Source organism: Oncorhynchus masou, unplaced genomic scaffold (genome assembly GCF_036934945.1).
Source record: "Oncorhynchus masou masou isolate Uvic2021 unplaced genomic scaffold, UVic_Omas_1.1 unplaced_scaffold_709, whole genome shotgun sequence".
Classification (NCBI taxonomy): Eukaryota; Metazoa; Chordata; class Actinopteri; order Salmoniformes; family Salmonidae; genus Oncorhynchus; species Oncorhynchus masou.
The window spans coordinates 32,677-49,014 of NW_027013555.1; positions in this window are offsets into that span (position 1 = coordinate 32,677).

Here is a 16,338-nt window from a genome sequence, read left to right on the forward strand (position 1 = left end):
CTCCTGGGTAGAGTTGTATCTACTATGCTGTCTCCTGGGTAGAGTTGTATCTACTATGCTGTCTCCTGGGTAGAGTTGTATCTACTATGCTGTCTCCTGGGTCTAGAGTTGTATCTACTATGCTGTCTCCTGGGTAGAGTTGTATCTACTATGCTGTCTCCTGGGTAGAGTTGTATCTACTATGCTGTCTCCTGGGTAGAGTTGTATATACTATGCTGTCTCCTGGGTAGAGTTGTATCTACTATGCTGTCTCCTGGGTAGAGTTGTATCTACTATGCTGTCTCCTGGGTAGAGTTGTATCTACTATGCTGTCTCCTGGGTAGAGTTGTATCTACTATGCTGTCTCCTGGGTAGAGTTGTATCTACTATGCTGTCTCCTGGGTAGAGTTGTATCTACTATGCTGTCTCCTGGTTGTATCTACTATGCTGTCTCCTGGGTAGTTGTATCTACTATGCTGTCTCCTGGGTAGAGTTGTATCTACTATGCTGTCTCCTGGGTAGAGTTGTATCTACTATGCTGTCTCCTGGCTGTCTCCTGGGTAGAGTTGTATCTACTATGCTGTCTCCTGGGTAGAGTTGAATCTACTATGCTGTCTCCTGGGTAGAGTTGTATCTACTATGCTGTCTCCTGGGTAGAGGTGTATCTACTATGCTGTCTCTTGTCTAGAGTTGTATCTACTATGCTGTCTCCTGGGTAGAGTTGTATCTACTATGCTGTCTCCTGGGTAGAGTTGTATCTACTATGCTGTCTCCTGGGTAGAGTTGTATCTACTATGCTGTCTCCTGGGTAGAGTTGTATCTACTATGCTGTCTCCTGGGTAGAGTTGTATCTACTATGCTGTCTCCTGGGTAGAGTTGTATCTACTATGCTGTCTCCTGGGTAGAGTTGTATCTACTATGCTGTCTCCTGGGTAGAGTTGTATCTACTATGCTGTCTCCTGGGTAGAGTTGTATCTACTATCTCTGTCTCCTGGGTAGAGTTGTGTCTCCTGGGTAGAGTTGTATCTACTCTAGAGTTGTATATACTATGCTGTCTCTGGTCTAGAGTTGTATCTACTATGCTGTCTCCTGGGTAGAGTTGTATCTACTATGCTGTCTCCTGGGTAGAGTTGTATCTACTATGCTGTCTCCTGGGTAGAGTTGTATCTACTATGCTGTCTCCTGGGTAGAGTTGTATCTACTATGCTGTCTCCTGGGTAGAGTTGTATCTACTATGCTGTCTCCTGGGTAGAGTTGTATCTACTATGCTGTCTCTGGGTAGAGTTGTATCTACTATGCTGTCTCTGGGTAGAGTTGTATCTACTATGCTGTCTCCTGGGTAGAGTTGTATCTACTATGCTGTCTGCTGGGTAGAGTTGTATCTACTATGCTGTCTCCTGGGTAGAGTTGTATCTACTATGCTGTCTCCTGGGTAGAGTTGTATCTACTATGCTGTCTCCTGGGTAGAGTTGTATCTACTATGCTGTCTCCTGGGTAGAGTTGTATCTACTATGCTGTCTCCTGGGTAGAGTTGTATCTACTATGCTGTCTCTTGTCTAGAGTTGTATCTACTATGCTGTCTCTTGTCTAAAGTTGTATCTACTATGCTGTCTCCTGGGTAGAGTTGTATCTACTATGCTGTCTCCTGGGTAGAGTTGTATATACTATGCTGTCTGCTGGGTAGAGTTGTATATACTATGCTGTCTCCTGGGTAGAGTTGTATCTACTATGCTGTCTTCTGGGTAGAGTTGTATCTACTATGCTGTCTCCTGGGTAGAGTTGTATCTACTATGCTGTCTCCTGGGTAGAGTTGTATCTACTATGCTGTCTCCTGGGTAGAGTTGTATCTACTATGCTGTCTCCTAGAGTTGTATCTACTATGCTGTCTCCTGTCTAGAGTTGTATCTACTATGCTGTCTCCTGGGTAGAGTTGTATCTACTATGCTGTCTCCTGGGTAGAGTTGTATCTACTATGCTGTCTCCTGGGTAGAGTTGTATCTACTATGCTGTCTCTTGTCTAGAGTTGTATCTACTATGCTGTCTCTTGTCTAGAGTTGTATCTACTATGCTGTCTCCTGGGTAGAGTTGTATCTACTATGCTGTCTCCTGGGTAGAGTTGTATCTACTATGCTGTCTCCTGGGAGTTGTAGAGTTGTATCTACTATGCTGTCTCCTGTCTAGAGTTGTATCTACTATGCTGTCTCTTGTCTAGAGTTGTATCTACTATGCTGTCTCTTGTCTAAAGTTGTATCTACTATGCTGTCTCCTGGGTAGAGTTGTATCTACTATGCTGTCTCTTGTCTAAAGTTGTATCTACTATGCTGTCTCCTGGTTGTATCTACTATGCTGTCTCTTGTCTAGTTGTATCTACTATGCTGTCTCCTGGGTAGAGTTGTATCTACTATGCTGTCTCCTGTGTAGAGTTGTATATACTATGCTGTCTCCTGGGTAGAGTTGTATCTACTATGCTGTCTCCTGGGTAGAGTTGTATCTACTATGCTGTCTCTTGTCTAAAGTTGTATCTACTATGCTGTCTCTGTCTCCTGTAGAGTTGTATCTACTATGCTGTCTCCTGGGTAGAGTTGTATCTACTATGCTGTCTCCTGGGTAGAGTTGTATCTACTATGCTGTCTCCTGGGTAGAGTTGTATCTACTATGCTGTCTCCTGGGTAGAGTTGTATCTACTATGCTGTCTCTGGGTCTAGAGTTGTATCTACTATGCTGTCTCTGTCTAAGAGTTGTATCTACTATGCTGTCTCCTGGGTAGAGTTGTATCTACTATGCTGTCTCCTGGGTAGAGTTGTATGTCTCCTGGGTAGAGTTGTATCTACTATGCTGTCTCCTGGGTAGAGTTGTATCTACTATGCTGTCTCCTGGGTAGAGTTGTATCTACTATGCTGTCTCCTGGAGTTGTATCTACTATGAGTTGTATCTACTATGCTGTCTCCTGGGTAGAGTTGTATCTACTATGCTGTCTCCTGGGTAGAGTTGTATCTACTATGCTGTCTCCTGGGTAGAGTTGTATCTACTATGCTGTCTCCTGGGTAGAGTTGTATCTACTATGCTGTCTCCTGGGTAGAGTTGTATCTACTATGCTGTCTCCTGGGTAGAGTTGTATCTACTATGCTGTCTCCTGGGTAGAGTTGTATCTACTATGCTGTCTCCTGGGTAGAGTTGTATCTACTATGCTGTCTCCTGGGTAGAGTTGTATCTACTATGCTGTCTCCTGGGTAGAGTTGTGTCTCTATATGCTGTCTCTGGGTAGAGTTGTATATACTATGCTGTCTCCTGGGTAGAGTTGTATCTACTATGCTGTCTCCTGGGTAGAGTTGTATATACTATGCTGTCTCCTGGGTAGAGTTGTATCTACTATGCTGTCTCCTGGGTAGAGTTGTATCTACTATGCTAGAGTTGTATGCTGTCTCCTGGGTAGAGTTGTATCTACTATGCTGTCTCCTGGCTGTCTCCTGGGTAGAGTTGTATCTACTATGCTGTCTCCTGGGTAGAGTTGTATCTACTATGCTGTCTCCTGGGTAGAGTTGTATCTACTATGCTGTCTCCTGGGTAGAGTTGTATCTACTATGCTGTCTCCTGGGTAGAGTTGTATCTACTATGCTGTCTCCTGGGTAGAGTTGTATCTACTATGCTGTCTCCTGGGTAGAGTTGTATCTACTATGCTGTCTCCTGGGTAGAGTTGTATCTACTATGCTGTCTCCTGGAGAGTTGTATCTACTATGCTGTCTCTTGTCTAAAGTTGTATCTACTATGCTGTCTCCTGGGTAGAGTTGTATCTACTATGCTGTCTCCTGGGTAGAGTTGTATCTACTATGCTGTCTCTTGTCTAAAGTTGTATCTACTATGCTGTCTCCTGGGTAGAGTTGTATATACTATGCTGTCTCTTGTCTAAAGTTGTATCTACTATGCTGTCTCCTGGGTAGAGTTGTATCTACTATGCTGTCTCCTGGGTAGAGTTGTATCTACTATGCTGTCTCCTGGGTAGAGTTGTATCTACTATGCTGTCTGCTGGGTAGAGTTGTATATACTATGCTGTCTCCTGGGTAGAGTTGTATCTACTATGCTGTCTCCTGGGTAGAGTTGTATATACTATGCTGTCTGCTGGGTAGAGTTGTATATACTATGCTGTCTCCTGGGTAGAGTTGTATCTACTATGCTGTCTCCTGGGTAGAGTTGTATCTACTATGCTGTCTCCTGGTTAGAGTTGTATCTACTATGCTGTCTCCTGGGTAGAGTTGTATCTACTATGCTGTCTCCTGGGTAGAGTTGTATCTACTATGCTGTCTCCTGGGTAGAGTTGTATATACTATGCTGTCTCCTGGGTAGAGTTGTATCTACTATGCTGTCTCTTGTCTAGAGTTGTATCTACTATGCTGTCTCTTGTCTAAAGTTGTATCTACTATGCTGTCTCCTGGGTAGAGTTGTATCTACTATGCTGTCTCCTGGGTAGAGTTGTATCTACTATGCTGTCTCCTGGGTAGAGTTGTATCTACTATGCTGTCTCCTGGGTAGAGTTGTATATACTATGCTGTCTGCTGGGTAGAGTTGTATCTACTATGCTGTCTGCTGGGTAGAGTTGTATCTACTATGCTGTCTGCTGGGTAGAGTTGTATCTACTATGCTGTCTCCTGGGTAGAGTTGTATCTACTATGCTGTCTCCTGGGTAGAGTTGTATCTACTATGCTGTCTCCTGGGTAGAGTTGTATCTACTATGCTGTCTCCTGGGTAGAGTTGTATCTACTATGCTGTCTCTTGTCTAGAGTTGTATCTACTATGCTGTCTCTTGTCTAAAGTTGTATCTACTATGCTGTCTCCTGGGTAGAGTTGTATCTACTATGCTGTCTCTTGGGTAGAGTTGTATATACTATGCTGTCTGCTGGGTAGAGTTGTATATACTATGCTGTCTCCTGGGTAGAGTTGTATCTACTATGCTGTCTTCTGGGTAGAGTTGTATCTACTATGCTGTCTCCTGGGTAGAGTTGTATCTACTATGCTGTCTCCTGGGTAGAGTTGTATCTACTATGCTGTCTCCTTGGTAGAGTTGTATCTACTATGCTGTCTCTTGTCTAGAGTTGTATCTACTATGCTGTCTCTTGTCTAAAGTTGTATCTACTATGCTGTCTCCTGGGTAGAGTTGTATCTACTATGCTGTCTCCTGGGTAGAGTTGTATCTACTATGCTGTCTCCTGGGTAGAGTTGTATCTACTATGCTGTCTCTTGTCTAGAGTTGTATCTACTATGCTGTCTCTTGTCTAAAGTTGTATCTACTATGCTGTCTCCTGGGTAGAGTTGTATCTACTATGCTGTCTCCTGGGTAGAGTTGTATCTACTATGCTGTCTCTTGTCTAAAGTTGTATCTACTATGCTGTCTCCTGGGTAGAGTTGTATCTACTATGCTGTCTCCTGGGTAGAGTTGTATCTACTATGCTGTCTCCTGGGTAGAGTTGTATCTACTATGCTGTCTTCTGGGTAAAGTTGTATCTACTATGCTGTCTCCTGGGTAGAGTTGTATCTACTATGCTGTCTCCTGGGTAGAGTTGTATCTACTATGCTGTCTCCTTGGTAGAGTTGTATCTACTATGCTGTCTCTTGTCTAGAGTTGTATCTACTATGCTGTCTCTTGTCTAAAGTTGTATCTACTATGCTGTCTCCTGGGTAGAGTTGTATCTACTATGCTGTCTCCTGGGTAGAGTTGTATCTACTATGCTGTCTCCTGGGTAGAGTTGTATCTACTATGCTGTCTCCTGGGTAGAGTTGTATCTACTATGCTGTCTCCTGGGTAGAGTTGTATCTACTATGCTGTCTCTTGTCTAGAGTTGTATCTACTATGCTGTCTCTTGTCTAAAGTTGTATCTACTATGCTGTCTCCTGGGTAGAGTTGTATCTACTATGCTGTCTCCTGGGTAGAGTTGTATCTACTATGCTGTCTCCTGGGTAGAGTTGTATCTACTATGCTGTCTCCTTGGTAGAGTTGTATCTACTATGCTGTCTCTTGTCTAGAGTTGTATCTACTATGCTGTCTCTTGTCTAAAGTTGTATCTACTATGCTCTCTCCTGGGTAGAGTTGTATCTACTATGCTGTCTCTTGTCTAAAGTTGTATCTACTATGCTGTCTCCTGGGTAGAGTTGTATCTACTATGCTGTCTCCTGGGTAGAGTTGTATCTACTATGCTGTCTCCTGTGTAGAGTTGTATATACTATGCTGTCTGCTGGGTAGAGTTGTATCTACTATGCTGTCTCCTGGGTAGAGTTGTATCTACTATGCTGTCTCCTGGGTAGAGTTGTATCTACTATGCTGTCTCCTGGTTAGAGTTGTATCTACTATGCTGTCTCCTGGGTAGAGTTGTATCTACTATGCTGTCTCCTGGGTAGAGTTGTATATACTATGCTGTCTCCTGGGTAGAGTTGTATCTACTATGCTGTCTCTTGTCTAGAGTTGTATCTACTATGCTGTCTCTTGTCTAAAGTTGTATCTACTATGCTGTCTCCTGGGTAGAGTTGTATATACTATGCTGTCTCCTTGGTAGAGTTGTATCTACTATGCTGTCTCCTGGGTAGAGTTGTATCTACTATGCTGTCTCCTGGGTAGAGTTGTATCTACTATGCTGTCTCCTGGGTAGAGTTGTATCTACTATGCTGTGTCCTGGGTAGAGTTGTATCTACTATGCTGTCTCCTGGGTAGAGTTGTATCTACTATGCTGTCTCCTGGGTAGAGTTGTATCTACTATGCTGTCTCCTGGGTAGAGTTGTATCTACTATGCTGTCTCCTGGGTAGAGTTGTGTATCTACTATGCTGTCTCCTGGGTAGAGTTGTACCTACTATGCTGTCTCCTGGGTAGAGTTGTATCTACTATGCTGTCTCCTGGGTAGAGTTGTATATACTATGCTGTCTCCTGGGTAGAGTTGTATATACTATTCTGTCTCCTGGGTAGAGTTGTATCTACTATGCTGTCTCCTGGGTAGAGTTGTATATACTATGCTGTCTCCTGGTTAGAGTTGTATCTACTATGCTGTCTCCTGGGTAGAGTTGTATCTACTATGCTGTCTCCTGGGTAGAGTTGTATCTACTATGCTGTCTCCTGGGTAGAGTTGTATCTACTATGCTGTCTCCTGGGTAGAGTTGTATCTACTATGCTGTCTCCTGGGTAGAGTTGTGTATCTACTATGCTGTCTCCTGGGTAGAGTTGTATCTACTATGCTGTCTCCTGGGTAGAGTTGTATCTACTATGCTGTCTCCTGGGTAGAGTTGTATCTACTATGCTGTCTCCTGGGTAGAGTTGTATCTACTATGCTGTCTCCTGGATAGAGTTGTATCTACTATGCTGTCTCTTGTCTAAAGTTGTATCTACTATGCTGTCTCCTGGGTAGAGTTGTATCTACTATGCTGTCTCCTGGGTAGAGTTGTATCTACTATGCTGTCTCTTGTCTAAAGTTGTATCTACTATGCTGTCTCCTGGGTAGAGTTGTATATACTATGCTGTCTCTTGTCTAAAGTTGTATCTACTATGCTGTCTCCTGGGTAGAGTTGTATCTACTATGCAGTCTCCTGGGTAGAGTTGTATCTACTATGCTGTCTGCTGGGTAGAGTTGTATATACTATGCTGTCTCCTGGGTAGAGTTGTATCTACTATGCTGTCTCCTGGGTAGAGTTGTATATACTATGCTGTCTGCTGGGTAGAGTTGTATATACTATGCTGTCTCCTGGGTAGAGTTGTATCTACTATGCTGTCTCCTGGGTAGAGTTGTATCTACTATGCTGTCTCCTGGTTAGAGTTGTATCTACTATGCTGTCACCTGGGTAGAGTTGTATCTACTATGCTGTCTCCTGGGTAGAGTTGTATCTACTATGCTGTCTCCTGGGTAGAGTTGTATATACTATGCTGTCTCCTGGGTAGAGTTGTATCTACTATGCTGTCTCTTGTCTAGAGTTGTATCTACTATGCTGTCTCTTGTCTAAAGTTGTATCTACTATGCTGTCTCCTGGGTAGAGTTGTATCTACTATGCTGTCTCCTGGGTAGAGTTGTATCTACTATGCTGTCTCCTGGGTAGAGTTGTATATACTATGCTGTCTGCTGGGTAGAGTTGTATCTACTATGCTGTCTGCTGGGTAGAGTTGTATCTACTATGCTGTCTCCTGGGTAGAGTTGTATCTACTATGCTGTCTCCTGGGTAGAGTTGTATCTACTATGCTGTCTCCTGGGTAGAGTTGTATCTACTATGCTGTCTCCTGGGTAGAGTTGTATCTACTATGCTGTCTCTTGTCTAGAGTTGTATCTACTATGCTGTCTCTTGTCTAAAGTTGTATCTACTATGCTGTCTCCTGGGTAGAGTTGTATCTACTATGCTGTCTCTTGGGTAGAGTTGTATATACTATGCTGTCTGCTGGGTAGAGTTGTATATACTATGCTGTCTCCTGGGTAGAGTTGTATCTACTATGCTGTCTTCTGGGTAGAGTTGTATCTACTATGCTGTCTCCTGGGTAGAGTTGTATCTACTATGCTGTCTCCTGGGTAGAGTTGTATCTACTATGCTGTCTCCTTGGTAGAGTTGTATCTACTATGCTGTCTCTTGTCTAGAGTTGTATCTACTATGCTGTCTCTTGTCTAAAGTTGTATCTACTATGCTGTCTCCTGGGTAGAGTTGTATCTACTATGCTGTCTCCTGGGTAGAGTTGTATCTACTATGCTGTCTCCTGGGTAGAGTTGTATCTACTATGCTGTCTCTTGTCTAGAGTTGTATCTACTATGCTGTCTCTTGTCTAAAGTTGTATCTACTATGCTGTCTCCTGGGTAGAGTTGTATCTACTATGCTGTCTCCTGGGTAGAGTTGTATCTACTATGCTGTCTCTTGTCTAAAGTTGTATCTACTATGCTGTCTCCTGGGTAGAGTTGTATCTACTATGCTGTCTCCTGGGTAGAGTTGTATCTACTATGCTGTCTCCTGGGTAGAGTTGTATATACTATGCTGTCTGCTGGGTAGAGTTGTATATACTATGCTGTCTCCTGGGTAGAGTTGTATCTACTATGCTGTCTCCTGGGTAGAGTTGTATCTACTATGCTGTCTCCTGGTTAGAGTTGTATCTACTATGCTGTCTCCTGGGTAGAGTTGTATCTACTATGCTGTCTCCTGGGTAGAGTTGTATATACTATGCTGTCTCCTGGGTAGAGTTGTATCTACTATGCTGTCTCTTGTCTAGAGTTGTATCTACTATGCTGTCTCTTGTCTAAAGTTGTATCTACTATGCTGTCTCCTGGGTAGAGTTGTATCTACTATTTTGTCTCCTGGGTAGAGTTGTATCTACTATGCTGTCTCCTGGGTAGAGTTGTATCTACTATGCTGTCTGCTGGGTAGAGTTGTATCTACTATGCTGTCTCCTGGGTAGAGTTGTATCTACTATGCTGTCTCCTGGGTAGAGTTGTATATACTATGCTGTCTCCTGGTTAGAGTTGTATCTACTATGCTGTCTCCTGGGTAGAGTTGTATATACTATGCTGTCTCCTGGGTAGAGTTGTATCTACTATGCTGTCTCCTGGGTAGAGTTGTATCTACTATGCTGTCTCCTGGGTAGAGTTGTATATACTATGCTGTCTCCTGGGTAGAGTTGTATCTACTATGCTGTCTCCTGGGTAGAGTTGTATCTACTATGCTGTCTCCTGGGTAGAGTTGTATCTACTATGCTGTCTCCTGGGTAGAGTTGTATCTACTATGCTGTCTCCTGGGTAGAGTTGTATCTACTATGCTGTCTGCTGGGTAGAGTTGTATATACTATGCTGTCTCCTGGGTAGAGTTGTATCTACTATGCTGTCTCCTGGGTAGCGTTGCATCTACTATGCTGTCTCCTGGGTAGAGTTGTGTATCTACTATGCTGTCTCCTGGGTAGAGTTGTACCTACTATGCTGTCTCCTGGGTAGAGTTGTATATACTATTCTGTCTCCTGGGTAGAGTTGTATCTACTATGCTGTCTCCTGGGTAGAGTTGTATATACTATGCTGTCTCCTGGTTAGAGTTGTATCTACTATGCTGTCTCCTGGGTAGAGTTGTATCTACTATGCTGTCTGCTGGGTAGAGTTGTATCTACTATGCTGTCTCCTGGGTAGAGTTGTATCTACTGTGCTGTCTGCTGGGTAGAGTTGTATCTACTATGCTGGGTAGAGTTGTATCTACTGTGCTGTCTGCTGGGTAGAGTTGTATCTACTATGCTGTCTCCTGGGTAGAGTTGTATCTACTGTGCTGTCTGCTGGGTAGAGTTGTATCTACTATGCTGTCTCCTGGGTAGAGTTGTATCTACTGTGCTGTCTGCTGGGTAGAGTTGTATCTACTATGCTGTCTCCTGGGTAGAGTTGTATCTACTGTGCTGTCTGCTGGGTAGAGTTGTATCTACTATGCTGTCTCCTGGGTAGAGTTGTATCTACTGTGCTGTCTGCTGGGTAGAGTTGTATCTACTATGCTGGGTAGAGTTGTATCTACTATGCTGTCTCCTGGGTAGAGTTGTATCTACTATGCTGTCTCCTGGGTAGAGTTGTATATACTATGCTGTCTCCTGGGTAGAGTTGTATCTACTATGCTGTCTCCTGGGTAGAGTTGTATCTACCATGCTGTCTCCTGGGTAGAGTTGTATCTACTATGCTGTCTCCTGGGTAGAGTTGTATCTACTATGCTGTCTCCTGGGTAGAGTTGTATCTACTATGCTGTCTCCTGGGTAGAGTTGTGTATCTACTATGCTGTCTCCTTGGTAGAGTTGTATCTACTATGCTGTCTCCTGGGTAGAGTTGTATATACTATGCTGTCTCCTGGGTAGAGTTGTATCTACTATGCTGTCTCCTGTGTGACATGGACACCAGAGATAATAGTTCATCAGAGACATTTACTCACACCCCTCATTTCCTCTTTCGGGAATGGAGGGGGGTCTATGTGTCTAAGGTCTTCACACATATTTTATCTCTCTCTCCCCCTCTCTGTCTGTCTGTGTCTCCCTCTCTCTCCCCCTCTCTGTTTATCTGTATCTCCCTCTCTCTCCCCCTCTCTGTCTGTATGTCTGTCTGTATCTCCCACTCTCCCCCTCTCTGTCTGTCTGTATCTCCCTCTCTCTCCCCCTCTCTGTCTGTATGTCTGTCTGTATCTCCCACTCTCCCCCTCTCTGTCTGTCTGTATCTCCCTCTCTCTCCCCCTCTCTATATCTGTCTGTCTGTCTGTCTGTCTGTCTGTCTGTCTGTCTGTCTGTCTGTCTGTCTGTCTGTCCCTCTCTCTCCCCCCTCTCTGTCTGTCTCCTGCCTGTCTGTCTGTCTGTCTGTCTGTCTGTCTGTCTGTCTGTCTGTCTGTCTGTCTGTCTGTCCCTCTCTCTCCCCCCTCTCTGTCTGTCTCCTGCCTGTCTGTCTGTTATGAACTGTAGATGTAAGAGGGTGTATTGCAAAAAAAAATGAGCATGCACACATGTGCACTTCATACTGCTGCAAGGTGATAACTGCAGGACCTAAACAGCAGAGAAGTCTAGTCTAACTCTTCACACTGCTGCAAGGTGATAACTGCAGGACCTAAACAGCAGAGAAGTCTAGTCTAACTCTTCACACTGCTGCAAGGTGATAACTGCAGGACCTAAACAGCAGAGAAGTCTAGTCTAACTCTTCACACTGCTGCAAGGTGATATCTGCAGGACATAAACAGCAGAGAAGTCTAGTCTAACTCTTCACACTGCTACAATCTGATATCTGCAGGACCTAAACAGCAGAGAAGTCTAGTCTAACTCTTCACACTGCTACAACCTGATAGCTGCAGGACCTAAACAGCAGAGAAGTCTAGTCTAACTCTTCACACTGCTACAACCTGGTAGCTGCAGGACATAAACAGCAGAGAAGTCTAATGTTTTCTCTGCTATTTCAGTGAGAAGAGTTATTCAGAGATATGTGTTAGACTGTATGTCTGCATCTGTTTCAGAGGGGTTTCAGTGGTGATGTCATTCACACCTATTGAAACTCAGTCGGTCCACATCCTGTTACACTTTAAGCAGTGGTTTAATCTGAGACTTTGATGTGATGTAGAAAACAGCAGCAGGATGAACAGTAGCTCAATGCAAGATGGTGAACTCACAAAGATTAACTGCTGTCTCCTTTAGGACATGAACACCAGAGATAATAGTTATTCAGAGATGTCTCTATCTTTTTTTCAGGGAGGGCCTAAGGTCTACAATTACTCTCACTTCTCCTTCTCTCTTCCTCATTCTCTATCTACATCAAAACAAGTGGAGAGACACTAACTGCATTGCACACTTTTCTACCAACATTCTGTTTATCAAAGGACAGTATGGTGTCACTTTTTATTTCACCTTTATTTAACCAGGTAGGCTAGTTGAGAACAAGTTCTCATTTACAACTGCGACCTGGCCAAGATAAAGCAAAGCAGTTCGACACGTACAACAACACAGAGTTACACATGGAATGAACAAAACATACAGTCAATAATACAATAGAAAAAAAATAAAAGAAAAAGTCTATATGCAGTGAGTGCAAATGAGGTAAGATAAGGGAGGTAAGGCAATAAATAGGCCATGGTGGCGAAGTAATTACAATATAGCAATAAAACACTGGTAGATGTGCAGAAGATGAATGTGCAAGTAGAGATACTGTGAAAAAGGAGCAAAATAAATAAATACAGTGGATGAGGTAGATAGATGGGCTGTTTTGACTTTGAATACGTGGATAACTACAAATACCTAGGTGTCTGGCTAGACTGTAAACTCTCCTTCCAGACTCACGTTAAGCATCTCCAATCAAAAATGAAATCTAGAAATGGCTTCCTATTTCGCAACAAAGCTTCCTTCATTCATGTTGCCAAACATACCCTCGTAAAACTGACCATTCTACCAATCCTTGACATCGGCGATGTCATCTATAAAATAGCCTCCAACACTCTACTCAGCAAACTGTATGTAGTCTATCACAGTGCCATCTGTTTTGCCACCATAGCCCCATACACTACTGACCACTGCGATCTATATGCTCTCGTTGGCTGGCCCTCACTTCATACTCGTCGCCAAACCCACTGGCTACAGGTTATCTACAAGTCTCTGCTAGGCAAAGCCCCGCCTTATTTCAGCTCGCTGGTCACCATAGTAGCACCCACTCGTAGCACGCGCTCCAGCAGGTAAATCTCACTGGTCACCCCCAAAGCCAATTCCTTTGGTCGCTTTTCCTTCCAGTTCTCTGCTGCCACTGACTGGAACAAACTGCAAAATTCACTGAAGCTGGAGATTCCCATCTCCCTCACTAGCTTTAAGAACCAGCTGTCAGAGCAGCTCACAGATCACTGCACCTGTTCATAGCCCATCTGTATACAGCCCATCTATCTACCTCATCCCCATACTGTATTTATTTTGCTCCTTTTGCACCACAGTATCTCTACTTGCACATCCATCGTTTGCATATCTACAATTCCAGTGTTGAATTGCCATATTGTAACCACTTCGACCAATAGAGACGGACCCTAAGGTTTCTGACCAATAGCTCATTCAGGGACTCAGTAGCAATGCCCGGAAAAAAAATGATTTTCAGCACTAATTAAGGTCATACACATAATGTCAGAACTGGACCCACAGCTAGAATGTAACTACGTGTTTTACATTTTTATTATGGTTTATACAGAAGGTGCTGTGAATTTTGGGCCTGCTCTGAAAAATGTGATAGTTGGCTTCTAAACGAGTTGGACAAAGTGTGTTTGGTTTCAGTTTGTATCATTTTGGTGTCAGAATGATATCTAATTTACTGATGGATGCTGACTTGAGGGCTGACTTTTGTCCATTTGCAATAAGTTTAAACATTGACGAACCATCACCAAATGGACATGATGAAATCAACACCGACGAGCGATGGAGAGGACCCACTACCCACTATCACTGCCTGGCCATCCTGAGTTCAAAGGGCCAGTCAATTGGTAATTTCTGCAGTATATGACTGCATGTCAATTTTGTGATGGTAAAAGCCCATTGTAAGACATTGCTAATGGACAGCCATGCGCCTGGTTACCTGAACCAGAAGCATTTTTAAAATGCTTCTTACCCCACCTGTGCCCAACCAATAGAGGGTGCCCTTGGTCATTTTGGACATTTAAAACAAATCTTCTTCCCACTTCTCTCTCATTGCACCAAATTCTTACTTCCTATGACTTTGTATGATCAAACATGACAAATAGACCTTCTAGGTTGATTCAGGGCTTAACATAAGGAGAAATATCATTTGGTCAGTATAAATGCCATTTGGACATTTCTTATGTCATTTTGACATGGTTTACTGACTTTTGGGTTCGGAAGCTGACTTCCTATGATCATATATGGCAAATGGACATAACATCCTGATTTGGTACTTGAAATATGTATGTATGCCATTTGCGCATTTCTTATGCCATTTGGCCATGGTTCACTGACTTTTGGTTTCGGAAGCCGACTTCCTATGATCATATATTGCAAAGGGAATAAACATAGGCCTTATGGACAAACTGGGAGATGGGAGATTACCATCTCCCTGACTAGCTTTAAGAACCAGCTCACAGATCACTGCACCTGTTCATAGCCCATCTGTATACAGCCCATCTATCTACCTCATCCCCATACCGTATTTATTTTGCTCCTTTTGCACCACAGTATCTCTACTTGCACATACATATTTTGCACATCTACCATTCCAGTGTTTAATTACTATATTGTAATTACTTCGCCACCATGGCCTATTTATTGCCTTAACTCCCTTATTTGATCTAATTTGCACTCACTGTATATAGACTTTGTTTTCTTTTTTTCTACTGTATTATTGACTGTATGTTTTGTTCATTCCATGTGTAACTCTGTGTTGTTGTATGTGTCAAACTGCTATGCTTTATCTTTGCCAGGTCGCAGTTGCGAATGAGAACTTGTGCTCAACTAGCTGACCTGGTTAAATAAAGGTGAAATAAAAATAATAAAAATAAAATAATATTTAAAAATGTGGTTGATGATTGTATGTATGATTGACGAAAAAATTGATAAATGGTTCATGAAGCACTTTTTTTTTTAGAGAGGGCTGTATTTAAAAAAAATCTTTTAGATTTTCAAAATTTTACCCTTGGGTCTTGATTTTGTGACAATTTGCCATTTAAAAATCTACGATAGAGAGCGTTCGCCATATTTGGAATTTTTGGTGTATGACCCTTCGTATTTGCCATGTTCCACTTGCCATGAGGTTTTGATGAACTGCCAATCATTTGAGTGGTGTTTGCGATTGTGTAAATGATTCTCCCATTGGCAATGCATTTTTGGTAAGGGTCTTCCATTACCCTTCAAATATTTGTTTTCAACAACATCTTCAGTTGATATTTTATGAGTTGTTGAGTTTTCCCCACCAAGATTTACATACTAAAATCACCATTAATCCAGAGAGATTGAAGTGACCTGGATTTTGCAAACCTGAAACACAGGAAATAGATGGCTGTATAACAGATTCTCAGGTGGGCGGGTTATAGGCATTGGTGCTTTTCAATGTGTGTTTGTGTGTTTGTTAGTGTGTGTATGCGTGTGTGTATGTATGTTTGAGTGTGTGTGTGTGTGTTTGTAAAACAAATATAGTGTCAGGCCCTGATCTGTTTCACCTTGTCCTTGTGCTTTTCTCCACCCTCCTCCAGGTGTTGCCCATATTCCCCAATTATCCCCTGGGTATTTATACCTGTTTTCTGTCTGTGACAGTTCATCTTGTTTGTTCAAGACTACCAGCGTTTAGTGTCTCAGCGCCTGCTTTTTCCAGGCTCTCTTTTCTCGCCCTCCTTGTTTTGACCCCTTCCTGTCCTGACTCCGAGCCCGTCTGCATGACCACTCTGTCTGAGCCTGCCTGCCGTCCTGTACCTTTGCCCCCACTCTGGAATACCGACCTCTACCAGACCTGACCCTCTGCCTGCCTGACCTGATCCTGGGCCTGCCTGCCGTCCTGTACCTTGGCCCCACTACTCTGGATTACCGACCTCTGCCTGACCTGACCCTGGGCCTGCCTGCCGTCCTGTACCTTGGCCCCACTACTCTGGATTACCGACCTCTGCCTGACCTGACCCTGGGCCTGCCTGCAGTCCTGTACCTTGGCCCCACTACTCTGGATTACCGACCTCTGCCTGACCTGACCCTGGGCCTGCCTGCCGTCCTGTACCTTGGCCCCACTACTCTGGATTACCGACCTCTGCCTGACCTGACCCTGGGCCTGCCTGCCGTACTGTACCTTGGCCCCACTACTCTGGATTATCGACCCCTGCCCGCCTTGACCTGTCGTTTGCCTGCCGCTGTTGTTACAATAAAAACATTGTTACCTCTACACAGTCTGCACATGGGTCTAACCTCT